Raw genomic sequence first — 27,548 nt, forward strand, 5'->3', positions numbered from 1 at the left:
CAGGGCAGCTAATGCAGGGCACTTTCCATCACCTCGACTGCATCTCCCCAGAGCTGGATCCAGGTGGAGCCATTTTGCGCCGTGCTCCTTTGCTCGTCTCCAAGCATTCAGTTTTAATGAAACAGATATGAGGTCAGGGAACAGGAGTCACCTAAGAAGTAACTGCATACACAAACCCCTGTGTCACTCGCTGCCATCAAAACTGCAGTAAAACCTTGATGAAGTATACCCTGAGTAACCAGAACTCTCAATTAACCAGGATTTATTTCTCAGAATTTAGCTTTTAGTGGAGAGAAGCATGTGATGAGGGGCACAGAAAAAAAAAAAAACTCAGCTGAGGAATTTTATTTTAAATTTTTTTTTTTTTTTTTTTTACAAACTAAAGCCCGCCTGGACTCAATCTACCAGCCACCTCATCTCCCATTCCTTCTTTATTGCCACGTGAAAGCCTGCAGGGTGAAACCCCATGGGCAGAGCAATGAGCCTGAAAGGTGCCATGGGACAACTGGACTTCTGCATTTTGCAGAAGAGGGCCTGATGCCCAGAGTGGTACAACAACCTTCCCTGAAACACACAGCTGGCGACAGCCAAAAGCAGAGGCTCCAGGGTTACAGCAAGGGTGTGCTGCCCGCACCACCCCCCACCTCAAACCTTAGTTGTCTAATCTTAGTAGTCACCGGAATGGCTGCCCATTAACTAGAAACACGGGATGAGGGGAAGAGGAAGAGTCCATCAAATAATACCATTGTTGTCCAGGCAGCCATGAGCACATGACCTATCGGCTCTGGAATATCTAAAGTTGAGTAGAGTAGTTGGATAATGGTCAAAACAGAGCACCATGATCATTTAAGCTAGCCACCCTTTGGATTTGGGGTACAATAAACATGCCCATTGACCTTCTAAAGCCCTTAAAAATTAAGCTCAAGTGCACCTCCGCATCACCTCCTGCTGGAGCTTTTCTTACGTCCCCCGCCCTTCCATGAACTCCTGTTTATGAAGTAATGAATCTCAATGCTGATTCTCTTCTCATCACTGTCCTTATGGTTAGATGCAGAACAGGCCATTGTTTATGGCGCACAATTGGAGGACACCAGAAGGACTACCTTCTCCTTGCTATGCCCACAAATCTTCACTTTTTCTTGCTTAGCCTTAGAAGGTCTATAAAAGACACATGCATGCACAGAACAAAGCAAAACAACAAAAGATTTAATTATTTGAAAGAGTGACAGAGGGAGAGAGACAAAGAGATCTTCTAGCCATTGGTTCATGCCCTAAATGGCTCCAACTGCCAGGGCTGGGCTGGTCCAAAGCCAGAAACCTAGAACTCCAACCTGGTGTCCCACATGGGTTGCAGGGGTCCAAGCACTTGAGCCATCTTTCCCTGCTTTCCCAGGTGCATTAGCACAGCTGAACAGAAGTGGAACAGCACAATACTCCGTGGCTAAATCCTCGCCCTGCATGTGTCAGAATCCCGTATGAGCAACAGTTTGTGTATCAGCTACCTCCACTTCCCATCCATGTGGCCTGTGAAGGCAGTAGAGGCTGCCCCAAAGCCTTAGGACCCTGCACCCACATGGGAGACCCAGAAGAAGCTCCTGGCTTCTGACTTCATATCAGCTCAGCTCTGGCCGTTGGGGCCACTTGGGGAGTGAACAAACCGAAGATCTTTCTCTTTGTCTCTCCTTCTCTCTGTACATCTGCCTTTCCAATAAAAATAAATTTTAAAAAGAAGTGGAGCAGCTGGGGCTTGAACCCAACAGACATACAGGTTGCCTATACTGCAGAACATGACTTAATGTGCTGTACCACAATGTGGGCACTAAGAGGCTCCTAAACTCCACTCTCTGGGTCACTCAGTGGGGGCTTTATGGATTCCAGGAGATATGGGCCAGTCCTGGGATTGTTTGCCCTTGCATGCCTTTGGGTTTCATCCCTGCCCTGCATTCTGGGGGGTCAGGGCTCACCTGCAAATTGCATGGCTAACCTAGGCCTGGCCATTGGGAGAGCAGGGCAAGCTTGGAGGAGGGACAGAAAGAAGCCAGAGGTTGTTTCCAAATCAGGTGGTGTTTCCCCCATGATCCTCCCAGGCAGCTCATATCATGGTTCTGGCTCCACCTGGAATGCCCCGAGTCAGTACTCTTAACAGTTTCTTCCGCAGACCCGAGCAGTCTCCTACTGCTGTTAATCTTGAGTTCCCTCAGATGAGTGCCCCCCACGTTAAATCCTCACTTGTCCTTGATCCGTACCGGATCCCTGTTAAAATGCAAAACCTTGGGTCCAGTGTGATAGCCTAGTGGCTAGCTCTTTGACTTGCATGCATTGAGATCCCATATGAGCACTGATTCCTGTCCCGGCTGCTCTATTTCCCATCTAGCTTTGTGCATGTGGCCTGGGAAGGCAGAAGAGGACAGCCCAAAGCCCTGGAATCCTGTACCCATGTGGGAGACCCAGAGGAAGTTCATACTTCTTGGCTTCAGATTGGCTTAGCTCCAGCTGTTGTGGCCACTTGTGGAGTGAGCCAGCAGACGAAGGATGTTTCTCTCTGTCTCTCCTTCTCTCTGTATTTCTGCCTTTCCAATAAAAGTATAAACAAATCTCTTTAAAATGCAAAATGTCTGTCTGCTTCCAACCTCAGTGTCCAGTGGGTCCCAGCTGTGTACTTTGCAACTGCCCCCAGCAGGCAATGCCTGCAAAACCTTGATGCAGTCAACTGTCAAGAACTCAGTTACCCGTTCAGTGTAGAAATCAGCTGGAAGCAGGAGTCAGGAACCAAAGCTACATGTGTAACTCATGCCCCAACCTAGAACACATCCACACCCATTTCTTGTTTCTGCATGCATCTGTGGTTGGGATTCCCACTATTCCTGCATGAACCACCTTTGTAAGGAACTCCCTGGAGTTTCCAGATCGGCTGGATAGGTATGATATAAGAACTTATGTACATACATGCAGCATAAATGTTGTACAAAATCCTTCTAGGTTTCTGGCTTACTTTCTTATAGTTTATCATCTCTGTTGCTCCCAGCTGAACTTTGAGTCTAACAATTTCATTTGCATGAGAATTTCAACTTGCCTGCTTCTTGGATCTGTGTCTCATCAAGTGGTATTGTAGTTACAGAAGGAAATCACAATAATGAGTGTAACTGGCATCAGCTGGTGAGGGCACAACACTGCTCCTTCCTAGTGTGCAGCTCAGCTGAGGGGTATGAAGGTGTTGAACTTACCAGGGTGGGGCCTGTAGCCTACAGTGTCTAATGAGTTTATGGGTGCTGAGGGCCTGCTCCATTCTTTCATCCAGGGCACTGTGGCTGGGGTGCAGAGCCCCTATGGAGAAACATGCACTCGGGGCTCCTGGTGTGGCAAGTGTCCTCACTCTTTCAATATTAGTGCACAGAGGACTCCAGAATGACATCCACTGCTCCACATTCACAACCACACCTTGCTTCTTTACCAACCTTCCTTCTTCCTGTGTCCTTTTCTCTCTACTGCTTAGCCCAGGATTTGGAGGTGGAGATGTTGGGGGATGAAGGGAAACAGTGGCCTCAGCAGAAATACTCAGAGCACTGGACTCAGCAGAGTGAAGTTGATGGAAGCCACTGGGTAGCCTTGGCAGCTATCCCTGGATGATGGATGCCAAGGGACACCTTTCTCAGGGACTCATGCTGAGTGAGACTTCTCAGCAGTGCAGCACACAGCAAAGGCCACCCATGGGGTCTAGTTTGGAAGGTTCCATCTCTGGCCTGGCTGGACCATCTGGCCACTGTGATTCAGAAGTCACTGGTACTTGCTGCCTAGGGTTATGCCATTCCCCTGCAGAGCTAGGCATTGGGACCAGGTAGCCCTGAGTTCTCCTAGCTCCTTGCAACCAACATGCATGAAAGCCCTCAGGCATGATTCCACACTGGGAACACCTGAGCTAGAGCTGTCCAATGCAGCAGCCAACAGCTGCCTATGGCTAGGGAGCACCTGAAGTGTGGCCTCGCAAGATGCATTGCAGATGGAAAATATGCCCTGGGTTTCAAAAGCTTAGTTTTTTAAAAAAACATTGCAATATAGTTCACTATTGATGCATATCAAAGCAATATTATTTTGAATATATCATGTTAAAATATATCATCAAAATTGATCTTTGCTGTTTCTTCCACCTGGCTGCTTGAACCTTCTAAACTGGATGTATGGCCCATAATGAATTTATGTTGACAGCACTGTATGTGCAGAGAAGAATTGCATGGAGAGACAGCCAGCACCCAGTGCAGCCTAAGTTATAGGAGTTGGAACAGAAAGCTGTATGGTGGGCTGGACTCCTCCAGAAAGGCAGAGGAGATCTGATTCAAATCAAGGAGAGAAGGAGCATGTTCCTGATCAAAGTTGGGTGAGATAGCACCCGTTTGTAGCCAGTGGCCCAGTTGACCAACCTCTCTGGGAAGACTAGTCTAGATCATACCAAGCACTCACATGGCTCAACGCCCCCTCTCCCTGTTCCTCACCTCCCACCTTCTCCTGTTGCGGTGTCTGTACCCCTGAGCTTTGGGTACACTCAGCCTGGCTAGGACTCTTCAGGATACAGCAGTAGCTGAACAAGGACCGGGTGCAATTTTCTTGGCTTGCCTGTCCCTAAGGCCAGTTCCACATCATTCAGCTTCTCTCTCTTGCATCCCAATATCTTCTGTGCCTGCCCAGTGGCTCCCTCTTCCTGAAGCACCTGATTTGACCCCTGGGACCAAAACCACAGCCACTGTTTCCTTCCATCACCCTTCACACTAGCCAGAATTGGAACCACCTGATCCATCACATATTGCCTGTGTCTCTTCACTTACAGGACTGTGTGTTATTTGTTGTTGCTTTAAAGGCTTGTTTGTTGGAAAGTTACAGAGAGGTAGAGACACAAACACAGAGAGATCTTCTATCTGCTGGTTCACTGCCTAAATAAAAGCCAGGGGTGAGCTGGGCCAGACTGAATCCAAGAACTTTTTACAGATTCCCCTGACAGCTGACAGACATGAGATGGTGTTGTCACAGCAAATGGGTTCCCCACAGGCCCTCACTGGCAGGGCTTGCCTGCATGCAGTGACATTTTGTTGTCACTGGGCACCATGGACTGGGCTTTCTTGCAAGCTGAGGTGCCTCTGCTGGCCCCCCTGATAGTGAACTAAAGTCCCTACAGTCTCAGGCCATGGTAGAATGGCACATGGTTGAGTTACCTGGCACCATGAGAGCCCTGACATGCCGCTGGCCTCCCACAATGTATGGAATTCTGGGAGGCTCCCATTGTGGAACCCAGAGCCGCTGCAGCATCCTGAGGCCTGCCAGCTGCAGCCTGTTTCTGGCACAGTAGATAGTGTTGGGGTGCAACATCAAGTACCTCTAAACCCAGCCTTGTGGAGTTCATCTCCCAAGAGGTAAACTCTGGGCCCACTTACTCTAACTCTGGGTTCTGTAGGAAGTTTTGCACCTTGGCAACGGGGTGAGGACCTGTCCCAGATTAGGTGCTGATTTATAACACTGGGAGTGGCTGGCTAGTTTCTCTCTGTCATTCACTCAACAAACACTTGGTGCCTACTATGGAAGATCATCCCTGGATCTCTGTCTGCTACCTGGTGGGCATGACCTACATCCTACCTGCCCGTGACCTGAGGCACGGCTTCCAGCCATGGGTGAGGAATGTGACCTCTGACTCTTTTAGAAGGTCCAGACAAATAGACATGAATTCTAGCCAGTTACAGTGTCATTGTTGGGTGGGGGAAGCTGTTGGGACTGCCTTTCTGCCTTCCCCTTTTCCTAATCTACATAAGTTTGTACTCGCTTTACAATAAACGGACATGTTTCATCAGACTGTCCCCAGTGATTCTGCAGTTGAAGAACACTGTCACCTCACCCCCTTGGTGGTCTTGGGGCCTGCCAGCAGGAAATTGCCCTAAAAAAAGCCTATGGGGTGTTAAGAGACACTATGCTGGGCTCCATGGAGCCCACAGGAAGGGCCCAGGTGTCCTCTGCAAACCCCTGCTGACCCCTCTTGCCCAATTTTGGTGCTGCCACTTGAAGTACAGCCCCTTAAAGGGCCTCGAGTCCAAGCCACAGAGCTGTTCGAGACACAGCACCTTTGGGTCTCACTCACTAGGCTTTCTCCCTGTGCCTGGGGCAGGACCTGCTATGCTGTAAGTGCATGACAACTGTTTAATAGATGGATGGATGGATAAGAAAACCCACCAGAAGGTCCTCTTAGTAAGGAACTCCAATTTTTTCCCACCTCCAATGCCTGAGTCTCCAGCTCATAGCCTCCAACTCTGCATGCCCTGGGGACAGTCACAACTGGGACAGTCACATCTTCACACAACAGAGGTTGGCACCCTCTACCCCACCCCCTCCCAACCTCCCCATCCTCTACTCCCACCCCACACTCCCACCCCATCCCTGAGCCTTCAGAGCTGTGCTTCTGAGTGGACGCAGCCATGATGCAGGCTGGAGTGCCACCAGGTGCACTGGGAGAGCCAAGGGATTGAGTGAGCTGGGGTTGCCACTGCCCCTGCTCGTTTCCCTGGCAACCAGGGAGGCTGTGGCACCACACACAGAGCCTGGGTCTTGGTCTGGGCTACTGTGAGCTGGTGAAGCTGGGGCCAACTCGAGGGGTCTAGGGGGTGGTGAGGATGACCTTTCATGGGGCCTGCAAACCAGTGAGTACCCACTAGATGACATCACTGCTGCACCTGCACCTTAGCGGTCACCCCACTCACCTCTAGGGCAGCGGGTAGAGGCACTCACCTCTTCGGCAGTTTTCCAACATGTTCCAGCCTGTGCCTTCTCACCCTGCTCCTCTGCCCATCTATCCATTCATTCCACAAACTGCCTTCTGCACTTCTCCGTGCCAGGACCTGTACTTGGCTTAGACTCGCTAGGTCAGGCAAGGGTGCCCCTCAGACTCTCCTTTCTCCCCCAGCTTATGTGACTGTTGTTGAGCTTCTCTATGACACATGGGGGAGTTGAGAGGATATACGCAGGTATCACGGGTGATGTCATGCCAACCACCAGGGATGGGGGACCCCCCCATCATGCCCTCGGCATTGCTCATACACACAGTCCCCTTGTCTTCTTTCTTTCTGTGATGGGAGCCCTTCAGAGCCACACTCTTAGCACATTTCCAGCATTGCGTATGTTTTTATTGTTCATGACAGTCACTTTGCCATCTTCAGGGTTGCCAGCAGTTACCTGTCTTACCATAGGAGGTCTACATCTTATGACCCACATCTTCCTGTGTCTCCAGGAGCTTCTGATCATTTTAAGGAATTAGCCTGGATTGCCTTCTTAGGCAGAAAAGACAAGGTGTCGACATGCCAACCATTTCAGCCACTCCAGTCAGCTTCCTGCCAAGCCTCAGGGACCCCCACAGGCCACCTCCTGTTAGTGGGATCCTTACATCTTCTCTGCTTGGAAACTTCAGTTGCCTGGGCAGCCAGTCCACCACAGCTGGCTGACCAGATACCCGAAGTGTTTGGAGTCAGCGTCCTGGACAGAGGCTGACTAGAGGAAAACTGCACTCCCCGGCGGGCAGCGCTTTGCCTTTCCCAGGCTCTCCCCACCTTGAACTCCTGGCTATTTACAGAGCAGACTGCCGGTTCCTCCCTTCACTCTTGAGCTTCAGCTTCATGGTTAATAAAATTAAGAGGCAAAAAAAAAAATGTTCTGCACCTTAATTGTCGACAAATGTCTTGTTAGAGTTACAAGCCAGTCTAGATTATCCTAAAATCTGCCAAGATCAGCAAAATTATACTTCAACACAACAAATGGCTAAATACTAAAATGAAATAGACACGAGACAGCTGAATGGTACCTTATAGCCATTTTAAGGTATATAGCAGCCGCTCCTGTATATAAACTAAAATTGAAATGTCAATGAGCTAATCAGAGGTTGTGGTTAAGAACTTGCTTTTTTTTTTTTTAACATACTGGTTACTCAAAACCATGTCAATTCCATAATGTTGCAAATTGCTGTTGATGTTATATTGGGACTCTTAATTGACTGGGATGATATTCTACCAGCTCAAACTTCAGACCAGAAATGGTCTCCCCAAGAAACTGTTCAACCCATCTGGACAATAAGTAGCTGGACTCTATGCTTGGTATGCGTTTGCAAGGAAAGAATCTTGATTGAATTTGAACTGTAATACTGCATCAAGGTGGAGGAATCCACCAGGGGGGAGGGGCGTGGGGAGGAGTGGGGGGATTCCCAGAGCCTATGAAACTGTCACATAATGCAAAATAATTAATAATAAAAAAAAGAGGCAATGAGTACCTCCGGCCTTGTGAAATGAAAATGTAGGGGCAGGAGGTCAGGTTCCTCCCAAGAATACTCAGCACAGGATCAGCTCCTGGGGTCCCCTCCCCTTGGGGGAGGGGGAAGAGGAACCTGTTTACTTCTCACTCTTGCAGCTGCCATGGCCTACCAAGTCCTACAAGGGGCCCAGGGAGCAGAGCAGGTGTGGAGAGGAGGGCGGGAAAGGGTGGCAGGGCAAGGGAGCCAGCACTTTCCTTTGGCACCTGGCGCCTTGTTAGGCGCACGTAGATGGATTACACACACTTTCAGACAGTGGGAAGAGGGCTGGGAGTGGCGGCCTCTTGAGCTGGTGTTTCCAGCATCTGCAGGTGCTGGGGGATTAGTGACCAAGCAGGTGGGCCCCTCTGGTGAAGCTGAACACCCATCAGAGGCAAGAAGGACAAACTCAGTTCTGGGAAGAACAGAATGAATCCTGCCATTCCTCCCATTTCTGAAAGCTGGCCTGAAGGCTTGTGCCAGTGCTGAAGCTGCAGGTGAAGCCCTGGATCCCCTCCTGGGAGTGGGCAGGTGGGAGGTGGGATGAATCCAACTCTGAGCTTTGCTGTGGTCATGGCAGAGAAATAGGACTGCTCAGAGGTGTCAGGCAGACCCTGGGGAGGTCCCGGCGTGCCCTTCCCCTCTGGCCTGGCTGCTGCCACTTCTCTTTTGCATATGCTTGTTGGGTGCTGGGAGCCAGAGCCCTGAGTCCCATAGCCAGCCTCTGAACATGAGCAAGAGAGGGGCTGCAGCTCAAGCAGGAGGCCCCCGTGTGCCTCCCAGATGTCCTCGGCCTCCCAGGGAAGAAGCTGTGGTTTGGAGAGGGGAAGGAATGACTTAGGTGGAGGCTCACACAGCACAGCAGTGCATAGTTGGTGGCAGTGCCTAGGGCTGTGGGGGAGGGGGGTGAAACATCATGGGGAAATTGCCTGCTACCTCTTTGCTCTCCTGTCCTTGTCCTTCGGGCTACCTCCTTTCTCTGCACACTTTGAGAGGAGACCTATTTTGATGCCGGCAAGATGTGAGTTGAATTAACTAGAGGGGTCCCAAAGGTCAAGGGAAATTGGAGAATTAGAAGGGGAAAAAAAAAAGAAAGAAAAGATGCCAGGGTGGTAATAACTCTGTGACCTGTCACAGACACACTTCAGGATGGCAAGCACGTGAGTGGCTAGGAGGACGGGGCTTTGAGGCTGGTGGCGCCACCTCACTGTGTGCTGCCCCGGGAGGTGCTGCCATCGCTGATCATGGAGAGATCTCTGAGAATGTACCTCCTCTGTCATGATTGCTGCAGGTTTGTGGAGGGGGCTAAAACATCCGGTCAGCATGAAGATCCACAAAAAGGAAGCCAGCACGCAGTCTCATACCTCATGCTGTCTCTATAGGGTGTTCTATGATCCCTACCTGCAGACAGGTGTGACTGAGCCCATCCTAATGTGCCGCGCCCACTGGCTGTAGGAGGGAACAGGGAGGGAAGTTGTCCCTGCCCCTAAGAGCTGGTATCCCAGGGGTCAGCATGCCCTGGAGGAAAAGGTGACAGTTCTCAGCCAGAACAGGGCCTCCAACCTTCAGGAGTTTCCATTCCTGCTGGAGATCAGCACCAGGGGCGGGGCAAGGGGAGAGTCAGGAGGGCTAGGCAGAGGAAGGGAGGGGACGCCATGCAGGAACGCGGCGCCCAAAACCAGGCTGAGCCCTGGCAGGGACTGAGCCACCCACACCAGACCGCCCCTGGCAGCCACAGGATGGCCCTGGCACTGCAAGAAAGGCCATGGGGAGAGAGGGCGGAGGCCAGCTGGCCAGCCACAGCCAGACTTAGCCCTGCCAGGGAGGAGCGGCTAGGGCACTGGGTCACTCTTGGGGCGGGAGGGGCAGGGGTGAGGCCTCTGCTGCCTAGTCTTTGGCCTCCAGAGCGGCCTACTGGAAGCCTGTCTGTACCTGCCCAGGGCCCTGTGCCCGCCCCAGCCCCGAGGACTCCTCTGTATTGTTCCCTGCACCCCACACCCAGGACCAAGAACAAAGATAACCACCCCTGCCCGCTGCCTGCCCGCACTGCCCGCCCAGTGACTCAGGCTGGGGGCCTGGCACTCCTGGTTGCCTGCATCTGCTCCTAATTTGCCCTGCCACAGCCAGTAGCCCTTTCTGTCTCTGTACCCTCAGTAAGGCTGGGGGTCCCCTTCCCTGGATTTAATAATAACTGCTCCCTTTGCTCTGGCAGTGTGCAGCTTATTACAGCCAGCTGCCTGTCAAGAGGGTACACCAGAGGGCAAGCTGGGACAAGGCCAGCTTCACAGCCAAGTGCACGGCTGCCCAAGTCTGCTGTCCACTGTGGCCAGTCCAGAGCCAAACCAGTTTTCCAGGGCCAGGCTGGGCCTGGTTTCCACATTGGTTCCCATCAGGAAGTCCCTCCGCCCAGTGTATGCTGTTAAATAGGGTCCTTTCATTCCTCTTCCTCCTCTAAACTTCCCATTCAGGTCTTCCCACAGGAAAAGTGGGCATGCGGCCGGCCACGTGGGAGGGAACTCCAGGGCTCCCTTCCCATAAGGGGAGTGACTGTTGGAGGGGAGGTCAGCAGGGGCCTGGTCGGGGTCCCCACCCTCAGGACAAAGACTATAGAGACTTCCTGTTCCAAAGGTCCCGCCAGCCAGCCCGCCCCACCTGCCACGGGAGGCCTTGGGTGCCACCCAACGTCCCAGGGGGAAGTGGGAGCTAAGAAGTACTGGGAAGAGTATCCCATCTTAAAAATAGCCCCCACCTCTCCCACCCTAAAAATATCCCTGCCTTCCGCTTGCTGTGGCTGGCACCCTGCGGGGAGTGCCTGTGGTCTTACCACTAAGTCACAGGAAGCTGGAGGCCTCCCTCCTTCAGGGCTGGCACTTGCAAGAGTGAGACGGAGTCGGGGGACCAGGCATGCCCAGCAGAGTCAAACTCCTGCCTGTCTGATTCCCCGGTAATGTGTGTTGTGGGGGTGGGGTGGATGTCTAGTATTAGCCTTGCACCTGTTGCGGCCTCAAGGGGGCGCCCTGCTTCACCCACGGAACAGTTCACTTGAGGTAAAATTAAACATGGAAGTCACCTCTAGGTGGACAGTTCAGTGGCACCAAATGAGCATTTTGCTCATGTGTTCTGCATCTTTGCCTGTGGGAGCAAATGTGGGTGTGCAGGTACTGCTACAGGTACAGTTTCTTAGGATTCCACGCCCAGAAGTAGAGCTGCTGCCTAGTACTGTAATCCCATGTTGAGTGTTGGGGACCCCTGCATTGTTTTCCGGCAACAGCATTTTACATTTCCACCAGCGGTATGCACTAGGGGGTCCACGGTCTCTGCCTTCTCATTTGCCATTTTCTGGAAGTAGCATCTCATTATGGTTGTGATGGACATTTCTGTAATGAGCAGTGACACTGAGTATCCTTCATACGCTGATCAGCCATTGGCACGAGGAACATCCAGGTCCCCTGGCCATGTGTGCGTCAGGGGTTGGTTTTGTTGTCATTGCTATTGTCAAGTAGTCTCTGCTTCTGGATCCTGAATAATGAACCGGAAGTTTTTCAGAGCCTCTAACATCATCATTTACATCCATCAGCTGGACCCCTTGAATAAGAGCAGTATCCTCTGAATCTTCCAAACCATGCAGGGCGTGCTTTCATGTGAAATGTATTTATTGCCTCCACAACCTGTGGGAGTCCACAGCACTCGCAAAATATTCATCTGTCTTACATGCACGTAGTACCTGCTGTATACCAGGCATCGTGCTACAGACAGAAACACAACATGTGCCTGTCACATGAGGGCCTCAACTTGTACTGGCAAAGCGGTGGCAGCACGAGGTGAGATAAGTGTGCTTCCTGAACCCCAAATCCATGCATAAACCCAGGGGAATATCTGCTGTACCACGTGGGGCTTGGAGCTTGGCCAGTCCCCCGGGGGAAGGTAGGGATTGAAGGAGGGGCTTACTCCAGATTCAGCAGAGTGGCAGGTGGGTCAGGCTGGGAGGGTGAGACCCTGAGGCTCGAGGCTGCTCTCAGCCAGGAGTCATTCAGCAGGCATGGACACAGGCCTCCTCAGGCAGCTGTTCCAGGCTTGTGGTGCCTGGTCTTCCTGGCATTGTGTCAGGGTGAAAGGTTTCCCCTCCCTCACTGAAAGAAGGGGTGTAACCGCATACTGAGACAGGACAGGCTCTGTCCAGCTTTTCTGGAACCCTCCACTGATAGGCCGAGGATGGTGGCAGATGCTCCCCTCCCTTCCAGTTCCTCCACCTCTGGCCCCAGGCCAGCAGGTGCCACCATCCCTTGCTCCATCTTAACAGCTGGAGGCCGAGGACCCATCAGCCCAGGCTTCAGGGTACCAGGCCCTGCAGAGGGTCACTCTGGAACCAGGCCAGCAGGAGCAGCCTGGTCACCTTCTAGAGCACCACAGCATGAATGTCCCCTCCCTCGCACATGTGACTTTGAACTCATCGTGGCTGAGACTTCTGTGCCTGGCATCACCTGCCCTGTGGGACTTGCTTTGCACATGTTTGTTGGTTGAGCAAAGCGATGGGTCCCTTCCTTCCTCCCTGACCCTGACTTGGGGCTCACAGAGGTTCCACAGACCTGGATTTGGGTCGTGGCTCTACCACACAGGAGCGCTGATGCCAGGGAGGAGCTAAGTGAGCACCAGGAGCCTCAGCTGCCCCACCTGGGGGAGGGGGTCTGCCATTCCAGCAGCTGCAAGACCTCAGAATGCCCATTGCATCCCCTGCCTGTTCGGGCCCCAAGCTGACTCCCTGGAAGTCATTTGCCAATTTTTAGCTCCTGAACCCTTTATCAGATCTGCTTTCTAATCCGCTGCATGGGCTCAAATCCTGCCCTCATCCTTGCCTGTCTCAAGGACAAAACCTGCCCTTCTCTGCTCTGCCCAACGCATCAGGGAGGCCTCATGATGGGCACAGTCCTGCAGGTGGGAGGAGCAGGGTTTAGGATGCAGCAGGTGTGGCCCAAAGCCTGTTAACAGGGCCTCTGAGTTGCGGGTCTGGTTAGAGGCCCCCAGGTGTTTTCTTGGATCTCTATTAACGACACAATGGAGATCTCTTCATCAAGGCAGTAAGCTCTCTTGGCTTCCCGCCATGTGCCCAGCCTGAACCCTGGTCACTCACAGTCCCAGGAGAAAGGGAGATGATGTTGCTGGGGACCACTATGAGGCAGCTCTCAGGACCCAAGTGAAAAAGCTGATCAGGAGTGATCACAGCAGGTAGTAGAGAGAAGCAAAGAAGCAGGGCAGCAGTGTGCCCTTGACAGACACAGGGAGGTGCTGCTTCCGCCTTACTGCATGAGCTCTGCAGAAGGGGTCCCTGAGGCAGGTCACAACCCCCAGGGATGCCCTCAGCCTCCACTGAAGACAAGGCAGTGATCCCCCAGAGTCATGAAAGAGTAGTAGCAAAGCACAAAGGGCACAAAGACAGGACCCATGCCTGGAGTACTCAGACTCTAGGCAGCTGCCAAGCCTGTGCTGGAGAACTGGGGACACCCCGACACCCCCAGGTGCAGGGACTCCCTGAGCACTCAGTCCTAGTTGCTCTTGGGGAGGTCCTGCGGGCAGCAGAGACACTGAGGCCCACCTTGATCACTTCCACCCTCAGCCCTGGGCTAATTTAACTGGCCCAGATGTAGGGTGTTGCTTGACAATCGCCAAGGTGTCTAGTGGGTACCAGGATTTAGCTTTGATTTCCAGAGACTTAATCCAGCCACGTGGCTGTCAGTCAGACCTCTCAGAGAAACAACTGTGTGTGTGTGTGTGTGTGTGTGTGTGTGTAGGGAGTTGGAGAGAAAAGGGGGAAGAAGTGAGATTGATATATTTTATAAAATTGGCCCTTGTGGTGTTATCTCAGGCAAGACCACAGTCTTTAGGGACGTGGGCAGCTGGAGGCCCAGGGAAGGCTGATGTGGCTTGAGTCTGAAGGCATGTTCCTCTGACCCCACTCACTCTCTCTTACAGCCTTCACCGGGTTGGATGAGGCCCTCCCACTCTCTGCTGTGATTTAGAAGTCAGTCTCACTTAAAAGACTTCACAGCCACAGCTATCTGTGTTTGACAAGGAATGTGAATATCACAGCCTGGCCAAGTTGGCACATGAAACGTAGCCACCACAAGCCTCACTGTGCAAATGGGGAGCAGGGAGGCCTTGGGAGCAAGAAGTAGGGAAGCTATAAAAGGACTGTGCTTTAAGTAGAAGGGAGAGCTGGAGGGTGCCCAGTGGTTGCCAGCTCCCAGGAGTTCTGTCCAGGTCCTGGTGGTATGTGTAATTTTGCAGCAACTCCATTGGTGCACCCTCAGTGCCATAAGCTACAGATGTGCCACTTGCCACACATGAAACATGGAGTGCAATATAGGGATCCCTTTCAATCAAAGCCAGTTATGATGGTTGATCCTGGCAGTTACATACAACCTGGACCACGCCAGCTGGGTGTGTGGACCTCTGAACACATGCGTGATTTTAGCCAGAGATCATGCTCTGCAAAAGGATTTGGATGAAACCAATCATGGGCCCTGTGGGCTCTGAGGACAGGGCTGCAGCCTGGAGCTGATGGACTGAGGCAGGTGCCAGTCCAGACCCCAGGGATTCCCTGCAAGGACTGGGGAGGCCTCAGCAGATATACATGGGAGGGCAAGTCAGAAATGAGGCTGGGCTGGGAGATGCTGCCACAGGCTGGTAGGTAGAGGGGAGAGCATATACTACAGGCTACAGTTGGGACTGCTTCCAGGGCCACAGCAGGAGGCCAGGTTCCAGTCCCCTGTCCCAGGGGGTTCTGTCCTCGGTCCCTGGCAGTGGCTTTGTATCTAGCTCTACCATCAGCTGAGCAGGCCTACAGTCTCCTGAGAGCACTCAGGCCCTCGTGTGCCCTGGCAGTGTTACTTTTCCATGAATGCCACAAACAAAGTGTTTGGCTGGCAGAAAAGATTTACAGACAGTGGCATGGGCAGAGCTTTATGAGGGTGCCCTCCGGTTACGCCAGCTGGCTGCCACCTACTCCTGATGCTGCTGATACTGCTTTCCATTGGGGTTACCTTCTTATGCTTCATGGCCACATTGCTCAAATTTCCAGGGCAATTATCTAACTCGATGTTGACGTTGACTTAGACTTGCTCAGGAGGGCTGGATTGCCAGATTGACATCCTGATTGTTATTGTCCTGTTACTGAACATTTCTGAGCCTGTCCCACACAAAATCCTATGCAAGCTCTTAACCAGGTGCAAAAAAAAAGTCTGACATGGCTTCTGCAGTGGAGTCTTGCCTTCCAGTTGTCTAAGCCTCTGAGTCTGCAAGTGGAGGCTATTACACAGGAAGCCCCTTAGTGCTGTGAAACACTGAACACAGCTCCACACAGCAAACACATGTTGAGACCCTGAAGCATGCTGGCCGCAGCCATTAGCCATTGCCTCGTGTGTGTGATCCTGTGGTCACTGCCCTTTCTCTCCTGTCTCCCCACCTTCCCTGGCCAGCCTTCTCTTTACTTCCAGGTCTCTCTGTATAAATTCCATCTGCTTCTCCAATCTTGTTCCCATTTCTGTTCGTCCCACCTGTTGCTTCCCCACTGCCCTGTATCCCTCTAAGAGCCCTAAAGGCACACACACACACACACACACACACACACACACACACACAGAGGGTGCTAGGACTGAGTGCTGATGGTGATAGCAAGAACGTGTCTGGCATGGAATGGGGAGGGAAAAACCTCCAGCGCCTGGGCTGCAGCAAAGCAAACTATTGGGAAGCCAGATTCCCTGGGGACCTGAAAGGACAACAGAAGAGGCCACGGCTGCAGAAAGATCAAGTCAACCTAGGGCAACCAAGCCTCTCCAGTTTGCTGGCCACGGAGGGAGCTTCAGCAAGGTGGGGGTTTTTTTTGTTTTGTTTGTTTGTTTGTTTGTTTGTTCCTTCCCAAGAAAGTCTGGGAAACCCAAAATGCATTCTCATCTCTCGGCTTTGAGTACTAGGCAGGAGGAAGGATGGCCTCAGCAGTGAGGGGGAGCTAAGTCTTGCTCACCTCTTCTGGGTGCTGACTGGATGGCAGGGCTACCCTCTGTGCCTGGGCCGCTGGCCCCCACAAGGTGGCGGCAAACATGGATGCTAGGGCATGGTCCCTCATGCCAGGTGGTCACCAGCCATGACAGCAAAGAACTTCTGACCATGACCAGATAGACATGACCATTTCCTTCACTGGGCCTCAGCAGTCCCGACTATAAAATATTCTATCCAGCCCTGCTTTCCTGGGCCTGTGTTCCGACCTGTGCACACAGCAGCACTGTAGCTCTTACAGCACCTGCTCCAGATCCCATCCTCTGCGTGGTCCCCAGAGGCACTCCCAGAATGCAGTGGCTGTGAATTACTCCAGCCATGGGATGTGTGGGTCACCATCCCTGGCTTCCGTGTCCCACATCACAGGGTCTGTATAACAATATGGATTTGTCCAGGTAATGGAGAGTTCAGAACCAGCTCCACAGCTTACATACAGTAGGTGCTTAAGAAGAGTTACTTGAGGCTAAAGTGGCTATGGTGTGTTCAGGGATCCTGTTGCTGGAAGGAGGGTCTAGGTTTAGCACACGGTGACACAATGGATCAATGTTCTGACAGTCCTCGCCCACAAACCAAATCCCTCACCTCTCTGACTGTGAAACCGCCTCCTACCATCCCCCACACCCCACTCTCCAATGCTTTTGTTACCTACAGTTCACCACGGTCCAAAATATTGAATGGACAATGCATGAAATAAATAATTCCTGAGTTGTAGACAGCTTAGATTGCAGCAGGATGTCCTAATCATCCTATGCTCTCTTCTGGACAATTATTTGTAAATGAGATGTTATCACAGGCGTGCACATCTGGGAGATGGGGCTGGAGACTCACGGAATCCCCAGGCCTCCATGTGGGTCTTAGAATGCAGCTAGGGAACTCAGAGGGCCCTGCAGGACTCAGAAACAGAACGGGATGTTTCAGAAGGGTTGGATGTCTGGGGCAGGCTCTGAAATTGCAGCAATATGGAAACACCATGGGACCAAAGGTTTTCAAAGGAAATCCTCTTTATCCTGCTTTCTCCATTGGGAGAAATAAGACTCTCCAAGCCTCTTTGGGGAGATTCGGCTCACGTAACTATTGGGCGACATTCTTCTACCCTGATGACAAGTAGGAACAAATGTCCAGTACGTGTGCAGCCATGTGCTGCAGAAAGCATGGGGCATCCATAAGCACCTGCTATAGAGCCCGGGGGCTTTTCCAGGCTGAGATGATGTACTGCAGAGTAAATGAGGCTACATGTGCTCAGTAAGCCACTAAAAAAGCACCAAACCACATGCCTACTGTGGGGAGAAGCTCCAATGTTTGGAGCATTCCCCTACTGAACAACATATGCAGATTTTCAGAGCTCTGGGCAGCCAGCAAGTCCCTGCTGGCCATCCCCTGCATGAGTGACTCAGTGGTACCTTTCCTTCCATTTGCTTTGAATGCATCTCAGTCCTTTGCATGTGCACTTGAACAGCAGATATCCACAGATGTGTGATGTCACACAGTGTCCTGATGGAGTTGGGGACCCTGGAGGGGACTTAAAGACCCCATGCCCCATTTCCCACTACCCAAGAGACTTGGCGGGTGTTCTGAGCCATTGGCAGGAGGGTGGAGTGAAGGGACAAAGAAGGTGAGAGAGTCCTTGGTAGAGGAAGGACAGGGCCAGGAGCTCCAAGGTTAGAGCCCCCAAGGAGGATGGGAGGTACCCAGGGTGGAGAAGCAGTGAGGGAAGAAATGGCGTCTCCTGAACAGATCTAGAAAGGTTGCTGTCCGGCCAACCACATCTGTTAGGAGATGGTCCTCAACACATTGTTCTCCACAGAGCATCCCGACCAGCACACAAGTTTCCGTAATGAATGTCCACGCTTTGTGAATGATCCGGAGCCATTTCCCAGGGACCCTACCTCCCACGAATCCTCTGACCTGTGGGATACAGGGTAAGGTCATGTTCCTATGTCCACTGTTGTGCCTGTACACCCAGCCATACACTCCAGCGTGGGTTACTCACCACCTTTCAAGGTGCTGAGGTTGGACCAGGCTGTATCACTGTCCATTCCCATCAATGCTCCAAACCCTGTGGGCTATGGAAATGCCTGACACCCTGTCACTCATCTTCGTACTCTATTCTGCCAACCCCCACTCCCAGGGCCTCACCCCCAGAGTCACCTCTCCCATCACCACTTAACAGCCACTTTCCAGTTGCATCTCTCCTGAGGACAAGCTTCTAATTCAGGAAGTATTCCCGGAGGAGGTGACACCTGGGTCAAGTCTTCAAATCTTGAAAGATGAGCAAGCATAAAGGGATAAGGGAAGGGGATGGGTAAGTGAGGTTGTATGAACTGCACATGCTGGAGACACTTATGGCTGTTGGAAAGGCAAGTGGACCAGCAAGAGGCAGGCAGGTGAAAGAGAGTGTGTGTATGCCCTGGGACCGAGGGAGAGCCTGGACTCCTTGTGTCAGGAGCAAGGGAACTAGCCATAGGGAGATCCACAGTCATGGCCACAGTCTGGGACCTCAATGGCTCACATGGGAACAGTCAAGGCTGGCCAAGGCAAAGGCCCAGCTCAGTCACTCCTGAGTTTTCCCTGCCTTTGGGAACTGTTTACCTCTTGCCTCCCTTTCTCTCCTCCTTCTCCTCTCATAGGCCTCCCATGCTGGAATAAAAGCCCTAGAAAAATCTAAAAATGCATCTCATTTGACCCAAATCAGAGGGTGGATGCATGGGGCTTTATTATACACTAGGGAAAGTGGGTCTGGCGGGGAGTCTGGGGCACGTTCTAATTGCATCTTTGGCCACTTCCGCCCACCAGGCCACCAGCCACCAACAGACTGGTGGGACGGCCTCTTTTGTAGCAGCGAAGGGCTGTCTGTGTTCCTCCTGATTCTTCTGGAAAAAACAAGCCCACCAATCTGGGAAAGAGTAGGAGGGGGCAGAGGGAAGGTCGGCCTCTCCCACAACTGCCCTAGGGAGAGGGGCCTGGGCAGTGGCCTAACTGCATTTGTCCCCAGGGGACAAGCAGATGACTCCCGGGATCCCTGGGAGAAGGCAGAGGATCCTGTGGCAGAAGCAGCATGGCTGCACCCTTTCTGGCATTTTTCTCTGGGCTCCCTAGGCTCCTAGTTTGTCTATAGGGTCCTATGCCTTGCATCTTCCAAACAGCACCTGTAAAAACTCCAGGGAACTGTGACCTTGGCTTTCAGAGAGGTACTTTTGAAAAAGGGTGTTGAGTGAGTAAATCACTCCATACAGTGAAGAGGGCAGCCCTCCCTGCAGGCCTGCCAATACCTCCCTCAGGGAGCACCTTTGCAACCGCAATGCGTCAGACTTGCTGGGGGAACATCTGGGAAGGCTACAGTGTGATAACCTTGAGCTCAACACTGGTGGGTTTGCAAGTATCATGTCCATGATGCCTCTGTACTACCTTGGTGCAGGCTCCGTGACTGTAACAAAATACCTGAGGCTGGGCACTCTACAAAGAATAGAGGTCAGTTTAATTTGTGGTTCTGGACATTGAGAACACCTGCTTGGCTCTGGGGTGGGTGGGCCTGCTGGCCTCCCTACCATGTTGTGGTGGTGGGAGCATGCATAAGAGGGAGAGAATGTACAATGAGATAAAAAGCTTGAAATTTACTTGGGGTCCCATGAGAAATGCATTAATCCTTCCAAGGGTGGCCCCCTCCAAGACCCACCCACCTTGTGCTGGCCACATCTCTTAAAGATGCTGCCACCTAAAACCACCACTCTGGGGTCCAAGCTTCCAGGCAGATCCTTTGGGGGCCACCGTCAAACCATAGCCAAATCCCAACACAGACTTAAGGGGGCAGTAGCTGTGTTGGAGCCCCTCAGCTTCCTGCTTGCCTTCCTCATGCTACTGAGCTGGCAGGTTAGGGTGCCTCTCGCTCCTCTGATCTCAGCCCCACTGAGCATGGTGGGGGATTAAGGAGAATTTTCAACCACAGATGTTGGCCATCTTGATGATACAAGATGACACACACAGAAACCTAGGCAAGACCAGATATAGACAAGGGCTGGAATGGAGCCTCCTGCCTGCTGGATGTGTTCATGAACATGTGCTAAGTAGCTATTGCACAAATGCTTAGTGTCCTCTTGACTTTTATCATGAGGCATACAGGTGTAATTTAGCTGCAGAGCCTGGCTCAGAACTTCACATTTGGTTGCAGTCCAGATGGCAGTGGAAATTGAAGTCACCTGAAGGCTTGCTGGGGTCAGAAGGATCTGCATGCAAGATGGGCCGAGCATGCAGATAGCCAGCTAGGGCTGGTCGATGGTGGAAGGCCTCCATTCCTCCCTGCCCCACACCATGTGGACTTCTCCCAAGGCTTCCCGGGAGCCTCCCTATGTGGCTGTCACTCACTCCGATGCCCCTTATACACCACCAGGGGAAGGGACACACTGTCACTTCCCTATAGTCCCTCAGTATATACCCCAGTGTATACAGTGGGGATGCTGGGGACAGGGACAGTGCTACATGAGTTGTGAACATTAAAGGATAAGGACCATGAAGTCAGACCTGGCACAATGGCTCATTTAGCTGACCCTCCACCTCCAAGAACCAGGATCCCATATGGGCACCGGTTCATATTCCGGCTGCTCACTTGCCATCCTGCTCTCTGCTTGTAGCCTGGGAAAGCGATAGAGGATGGTCCAAAACCTGGAGACCCTGTACACACATAGAAGACCCAGAAGAAGCTCTTGGCTCCTGGCTTCGGATCAGCTCAGCTCCGGCCATTGCGGCCACTTGGGGAGTGAACCAGTGGAAGGGAGATCTTTCTCTCTGTATCCTCTCTGTAAATCTGCCTTTCCAATAAAAATAAATCTTTTTTAAAAAAGAAAAAAAAGGGACCCTAAAGTCCCTGGGTTAGAGGGAAGGCATGTAATGGACTTCTACTGGGACTGAAGAGGCTGGGATGATATGGAAGGGCCAAGCAAGTCACAAAACCAGCCCCAAGGCTGACCTGAGCATGGTGGCAGGCCTTGGAAGGGCCATTCAGAGACCAGTCCAAAAGAGGGTCCCAGACTAGAGATCAGGGTTGAAAGCTGGAGTTCAGAGTGTGGTAAAAGACAGATGGAGACAGTGGGGTCCCCTCAAGCCAGCCACAAGAGAGCTGGTGATGAAGACCACAGGGTCCCATGCGGGGGACTCCACCCTTCCTGGCCTGGTGTCCTGAGGAGGTCATTCCAAGCCTTCAGTGGCCATGCCTGTGGAATAGGGCAAACCAATGAACTCATCATTCGGAAGATCTGAAACATTGACTGCAAGTTTGTAAGTCTTTCTTCATGGTGAGGACCAGCATTTGCAGCTGGGCCTTCCTAGGATTCTTAAAGTTCAGATGAGGTCAAAGCAACCTCACAGCTCCCTCCTTTGTGGATGCTCTCCATAGACGTGCAATTCACGTTGGCCCAACCAGAGAACCCTTGAGGCTGCAATCCTTCCTCTTCCACTATTTGAGAGGCATGGCCTACCTAGCCATGGGACATGGCCATGCAGCAGATGGATGTGGAGCTTAGGCAGGCCACCCTTGAACCCTAAGAGGGGTCTCACAGGCCTCAACAACAACCAAGCCAGTTTTCCATGTTCTTACTTAGTTCTTTTTTTTTTTTTAGATTTATTTATTTTTATTGGAAAGCCAGATATACAGAGAGGAGGAGAGACAGAGAGAAAGATCTTCTGTCCGATGGTTTACTCCCCAAGCGGCCGCAACGGCTGGAGCTGAGCCAATCCAAAGCCGGGAGCCAGGAGCTCTTCCGGGTCTCCCACATGGGTTCAGGGACCCAAGGCTTTGGGCTGTCCTCAACTGCTGTCCCAGGCCACAAGCAGGGAGCTGATGGGAAGCAGGGCTGCCAGGATTAGAACCGGTGACCATATGGGATCCTGGCACGTGCAAGGCAAGGACTTTAACCACTAGGCTATCGCACCGGGCCCCTTACTTGGTTCTTACAACTGCATGTAAGGGATAGCCCGGTTTCATTAACTGCATTTGTTTATTTCTACTTGAAAAAAATGAATTTATGAAAAAATGAGAGACAGAGATAGATCTTCTCTCTGTTGATTCACTCCCCAAATGGCTGCAGCAGCCAGAGCTGAGCTGAGATGAAGCCAGGAGCCAAGAGATTCTTCTGGATGTCCCAAGTGGGTGCAGGGACCAAGGACCTGAGCCATCCTCCTCTGCATTCCCACTTCATACACAGATTGCTGGATTGGAAGTGGAGCAGCCAGGACACAAACTGGCACCCATATGGGATGCCAGCACTTACAGGCTGAGTATTATCCTATTGAGCCACTATGCCAGCCCCATTAATTCCATTTTATAGACATAAAAGCTGAGATGGAGGAGCCCAGAATGGATCAGAAGTGATCAGACATGACAGAAAGATACCACAAAGACTCAAAGACTTGAGAGTTAATGAAGGAGAATCCGTATCATTCCATGTACTTAATCATAATGCTGTAGAATTCAAACACCACTAAAAAAGAAAATCTAAGTTTTAAAAATGAATTTGCCTTCCCCCTCTCGCTGGTGGCCCTCTAGTGCCTCTCATTAGCCCTGCGTCCCCAGCTGCTAAGGACGTAAGGTGTCATCTTCTCTCCAAGCATGGACGCAAACCATGTACTCCCTGCAGTTGACGACAAATCTGAGAGACATTTTGTTCCATGAGCCCATTTACAGAGCCTTACTCTCCTTTGCAGTGGTGCATAGTACTCCATGTGCTTGACCAGGTGTTGACTGCAAAGAGATGATGCTGGGACATAAGCTTGGCACATGCTAAACAATGAGCAAGCACTGGGGGACTGGCTGGGCCATCAGGATGTTTAAGTCTTGTCCACCTGAGGGACAAGTGGAAATCTGTGTCATGTCTTTCATGCTGAGTTATGGTAAAAATTTTCACATGTTGTAAAGCCATTGATTCTCTTTTCTCTGCGATCTGTTTGTCTGTTTTGCCAATTTCTCTAGCATGCTCATGTCTTTGTTCTCATGACTTTGTTTTTTATGAACTCTGTCTCTATAAAGGAAATTAGTCCCTGATCCATATTTTGCAAACATTTTTACTGATTTGTTTGTGTCTTAACTTTGTTATGAAAATTTTAACATGCATAAATTGGGAATCATGTTTTTCTCAGATATATCCCTTTATGAATTTTGGGATTTCCACCTTTCTCAGAAAAATATTTTTGTGACTATAAATAAAAATACTTTCTTTTCCTGATTTCTAAAAACTTTTGAATATTTGCTAGAGGTAGCATTTATCTTGGAGTAAGGTGTGAGGAAGGCAATCCAAGATTTATTTTGTTCTGACCAATTGTCCTAGTTCAATTGATTGAAAAACCTTCCTTAAATAAAAATGAAAATTCTACCTTTATTACATAGTGAATTTATATGAAGTTATATATATATATATATGAGTTGGTGTGAGCCCATTTATCTCCTCTCTTTCCTCTTAAAAAGTGCTTTAGTCATGTTTTCGGACTTTCTCAGTGTGGATCCTGCCCGGGGCCTCACCTTTCTAGGTGTGGTCTCTATTTCAGTTGCCAAGTCAATGGTGTCTTCTAACATAGTGTTAAGCAGGTCTGTTATTTGTGTAGGAAAGCAGCCAACCATTTTGCCTACAAATAACAGAGGGATTTTGTTTGTTTGTTAATTTGTTTTCACTCTTTTCCAATTTGTATTTCCACATTTCTGACTGAAAGGCTGATTCAGAGTGGAGCAGGTTTGCTAGGGGCCACGAAGTGATCAGACCCACGGGAGCCCACGGTTGTTTCAACCAGGCTTCTGTGGGCTGGGAATCAATTCTAGGGCCTTGACAGTGTTTTCACTGTCATCTCTGAGTGCCTGGAGACTGAAAGTTTTCAAGCAAAGGGATGAGTGGTAGTAGTCTGAGCTGGGAGGAAGTGAACCACTAAATTGCTGAAAGGTGGAGCCTTCTCCCTAGGGGTAATGGCCAAGTTCATTTCCTGGCACTCAACTCCCATGGCCAGAAGAAAGAGAGATACACACAACATTTGTACCAAGGGCTGAACCCCTGAGCTACACTCAAAAGGCAAGGAAGAACAGGAACCACCATCAAGCATGTTCTGCACTCCTGTGACCTGGAACTGGGGTCGTGCCCGCAGAGCCACCTGTCCCCACATCCCAGACATGGGAGGACCCCACCCACACTGGAGTCCTTACTGGTCCCTATTACTCTGTCATATATTTCTATGGGTTAATTTCTCTCACTCAGTGAAGTCAGAAGTTCCCCAGAGCGCAGGTCTTTTATGGAGATACAGGAGGAAACTGGGCCAAGCTTGTGGCAAGGGGTCAGTGACATTTGTTGACTGACTGGTCCTTTGCAAGTACACCGCTCGTGACAGATGAACCTGCATCTCACGCCCCAGTTGCTTGTCTTTGGAAGGGGCTCCCCAGGCCCAAATATCCCTCAGCTTCTGTAATAGGTAAGAGAGGAAATAATACCAGAGCAGAGACTGAGCTCAGATATAAATAGGAGGAGGAAGTGCTTGGGCTTTCTCAGTGCAATAAAAGTTCTGGATAATAATATTACACGTAGCTGTGTAATTACGCTGGTGTGCTTTCCCAGCCAAATGCCAGGTGGTGCTTGTGGTGAACAGCATTTGCTTGGAACAAAAGTGCAAGTTCAGAGGCAAATCCCAGATTGCACTTCCTTTGAAAAACACAGGCAGGGTTGGGATCCTTGAGGGCGTCCGGCTAGGCCTCCCATTCAAGGTGGACAGCAGCTGGGAGACAGAAGGCAGAGAGGTTTCTAGGTATAACCTTAGGTGCCTGTGACCCTGCCCTCCTTCTTCCTCCAGCTGCCTCCTCCAGCAGGCCCCTCCTTCCTCCCTCTGCATCCCACATAGAAGGAGGTCAGAGCAAGAAAAGGGCAGGGGAGGGGATGAGAATCCTGGTGAGTGGCTTCATGGTCAGATGATGCAATCTCCTAGGGTGGTTTCCAGCTGCTCTCTTCCTCCCTTTTCTCTTCCCTAGGAGCCCCAGATGCATTGCTCTCCCATGTAGAACCTTCTACCCTGGCCCCTTTGACAGAAGCCAGGCAGAGCTAGGAGGTCCCAACCCCGCTTGCTGTCCCATCATCCCCATCAGCGCCAGGCTCCCACCACCCTAGACTGCTGCCAATCTTGCTTCTCCCCCAGACTTGCCTATATCTGAACGCACCCAGCTTCCACCTTTGGCCCTAAAGCCCCAGACTTCCTGCAACTCCTGTCTGCAGGTACCGTGGGAGCTCAGCGCCTGCTGTTCTCTCAGCGCATGCTGCTTCCCCCTCCTGCAATACTCTCCCTCCCCTGCCTTGACCCGCTGGCTGCCTGGGGAAGGGAGGCCTTCCTTCCTTCCTTAGTGGAGGTCCCCTTGCTAAACCCAGAGGAGCACCTGCCCTCTGATCCAAGACACCCTGTCCACACCTGTGGGCTAGCACTTAGCACTGCTTTGAGTTCGGTTTTTTGTTTGTTTGTTTGCTAAGTAGGTTTCTGTTGTTTACTTATTTGAGAGACTGAGAAAACCGGGAAGGAGAATCTCCTATACTCTTATTCACTCCCCAGTTGCCTGCAATAGCCAGGGCTAGGCTAAGTCAAAGCCAGGAGCGGGGAACTTAGTCTCCGTCTCCCAGTGTGGGTGACAGCACCCCAAGCCCTTGAGCCATCACCTGCTGCCCCCGGCCTGCACGGCATGCACGTTACAGGAAGCTGGAATTGGAGACGGAGCCAGGGCTGAAGCCCAGGCACTTTGAATCGGAATGCAAGCATCCCCGATGGCATCTTGACCAAATGCCCACCCTTTACTTGGGGGTCTTCACTTGTCTCGCCTTCCCACCCTTCTACCCGCTCATGAGGCAGCACTGAGCAAAGTGGGTAAGTGTTAAGACAGCTGGAGGCAGCATTATCGACTGCTTAGAACCCCAGGAAGCCGACCGCACATGTTCAATTCTCAGTCCTACCTCAGTTTCCCCATCTGGTCCCCTGCCCGTGGGGTTGTTGACAAGAGATGTGTGCATCTGCCGGAGCAGCACCAGTACCCAGTGCCCAGGGTGTGGTCAGGATAACCCACATGGGTCCTCACTCCCACCCTCCTCAGGGCTAGGGGAGGGAAGAGTTCAAGTCTTCCTACCAAGCTAAGCAGTCCCCTTCCCTCTGCCCCCTGCCGCCGGGTGAGCCCCACCTGGCCTGCACATAACACCTGTCACCTGAAAGCTCAGGCTGTACTTCCACTTAGGGTCTCCTGTAACCCAGCAGGGGGAGGCAGTGTGGGGCGGGGAGAGGGGGAAAACCACAGGCAAGGACAAAAGCACCCAAGGTGTCTGAAGCCAAGCTGGGCCTGACCTCAGAGTCCAAGGACACATCCCAGAACCTAGCATTGAGGTGGCTTTGCAAGGGATGGTAGAGAGCCATAAAGTGTATGGGCAGCAAGGCACCTCCGCAGCTTCCTGATCTAATTGGAAGGAAAAAAACTGGCATTCGCAGGGGTTTTGGCCATCCCTGGTCACATCACTCATCAGTTTCAGAGCAGAGTGAGGACTTCATTACCATCCTCCGCAGACAGCTTGGGTGCCTCCCAGCCTCACTCTTGATGCACCTGCCTGATGCCCTCACCAGGCATTACATTCCTCTCTGCTCCGTGTAAAGGCCAGGTCTCAGCGGGGACAGCCTCATCAGCTCCCCAGCCACATCTCCAGCATGGAAGTGGTATTCAGGGCTCAGGGTCTCACTTGAAGCCGGGCCAGCTGCATGGTGCTTTAACATCTTCTAGAACAGTTGGTGGGATGTAGGGACTGGATACTGCCGAGCCCCTGGAGACCTCACAAAATCTGAACCACCCCTGCTGATCCATCAGAGACACCCCTTTGGGCAGACAGCATGCTTGTCTGGGAGGGGGAAGGGGCTGGTGTGGGGACTTCCTGCTATGGCCACAGGGGGCCCAGCGGGGACACCCCTGCAACCAGCAGCACATGGCCTGGGGCCGTGTACAAGAGCTGAGTGATTGATTTTACTATCTATATTTTCAGTGGTTTAATAAGGTTTAATAAGCTTCCCAAGGAGTTTTCTGGCTCAGGAAATAGCCCATAATAAACATGGGCAGTAAATCCTTCATTTTGAACGGAAAGGAAGAGGTGTGCAGTTTTGTTGAAAAGGAAATAAGTCTCCCCGCCTCCCCCGCCCCCATTGCCCCAAACCCCTCCTCGCC

At 51.6% G+C, this 27,548-nt stretch overlaps 1 protein-coding gene across 4 annotated transcripts in view; it reads left to right on the plus strand.

Annotated features, from left to right (window-relative positions):
• ZBTB7C (zinc finger and BTB domain containing 7C) overlaps positions 1-27,548 on the plus strand; it is a 279,974-nt gene that overhangs the window by 235,452 nt on the left and 16,974 nt on the right. Inside the window, exon 1 of one of the 4 annotated variants that reach the window (XM_004579513.2) lies at positions 8,530-8,802. The exons of the other annotated variants lie outside the window; for them this stretch is intronic. The gene's annotated coding sequence lies outside the window, so the exon portion shown is untranslated. Of the gene's footprint in view, positions 1-8,529; positions 8,803-27,548 lie in introns of those variants that run through there. 4 annotated transcript variants of the gene reach the window in all.

Source organism: Ochotona princeps, chromosome 18, assembly GCF_030435755.1.
Source record: "Ochotona princeps isolate mOchPri1 chromosome 18, mOchPri1.hap1, whole genome shotgun sequence".
In the NCBI taxonomy this organism is placed as follows: domain Eukaryota; kingdom Metazoa; phylum Chordata; class Mammalia; order Lagomorpha; family Ochotonidae; genus Ochotona; species Ochotona princeps.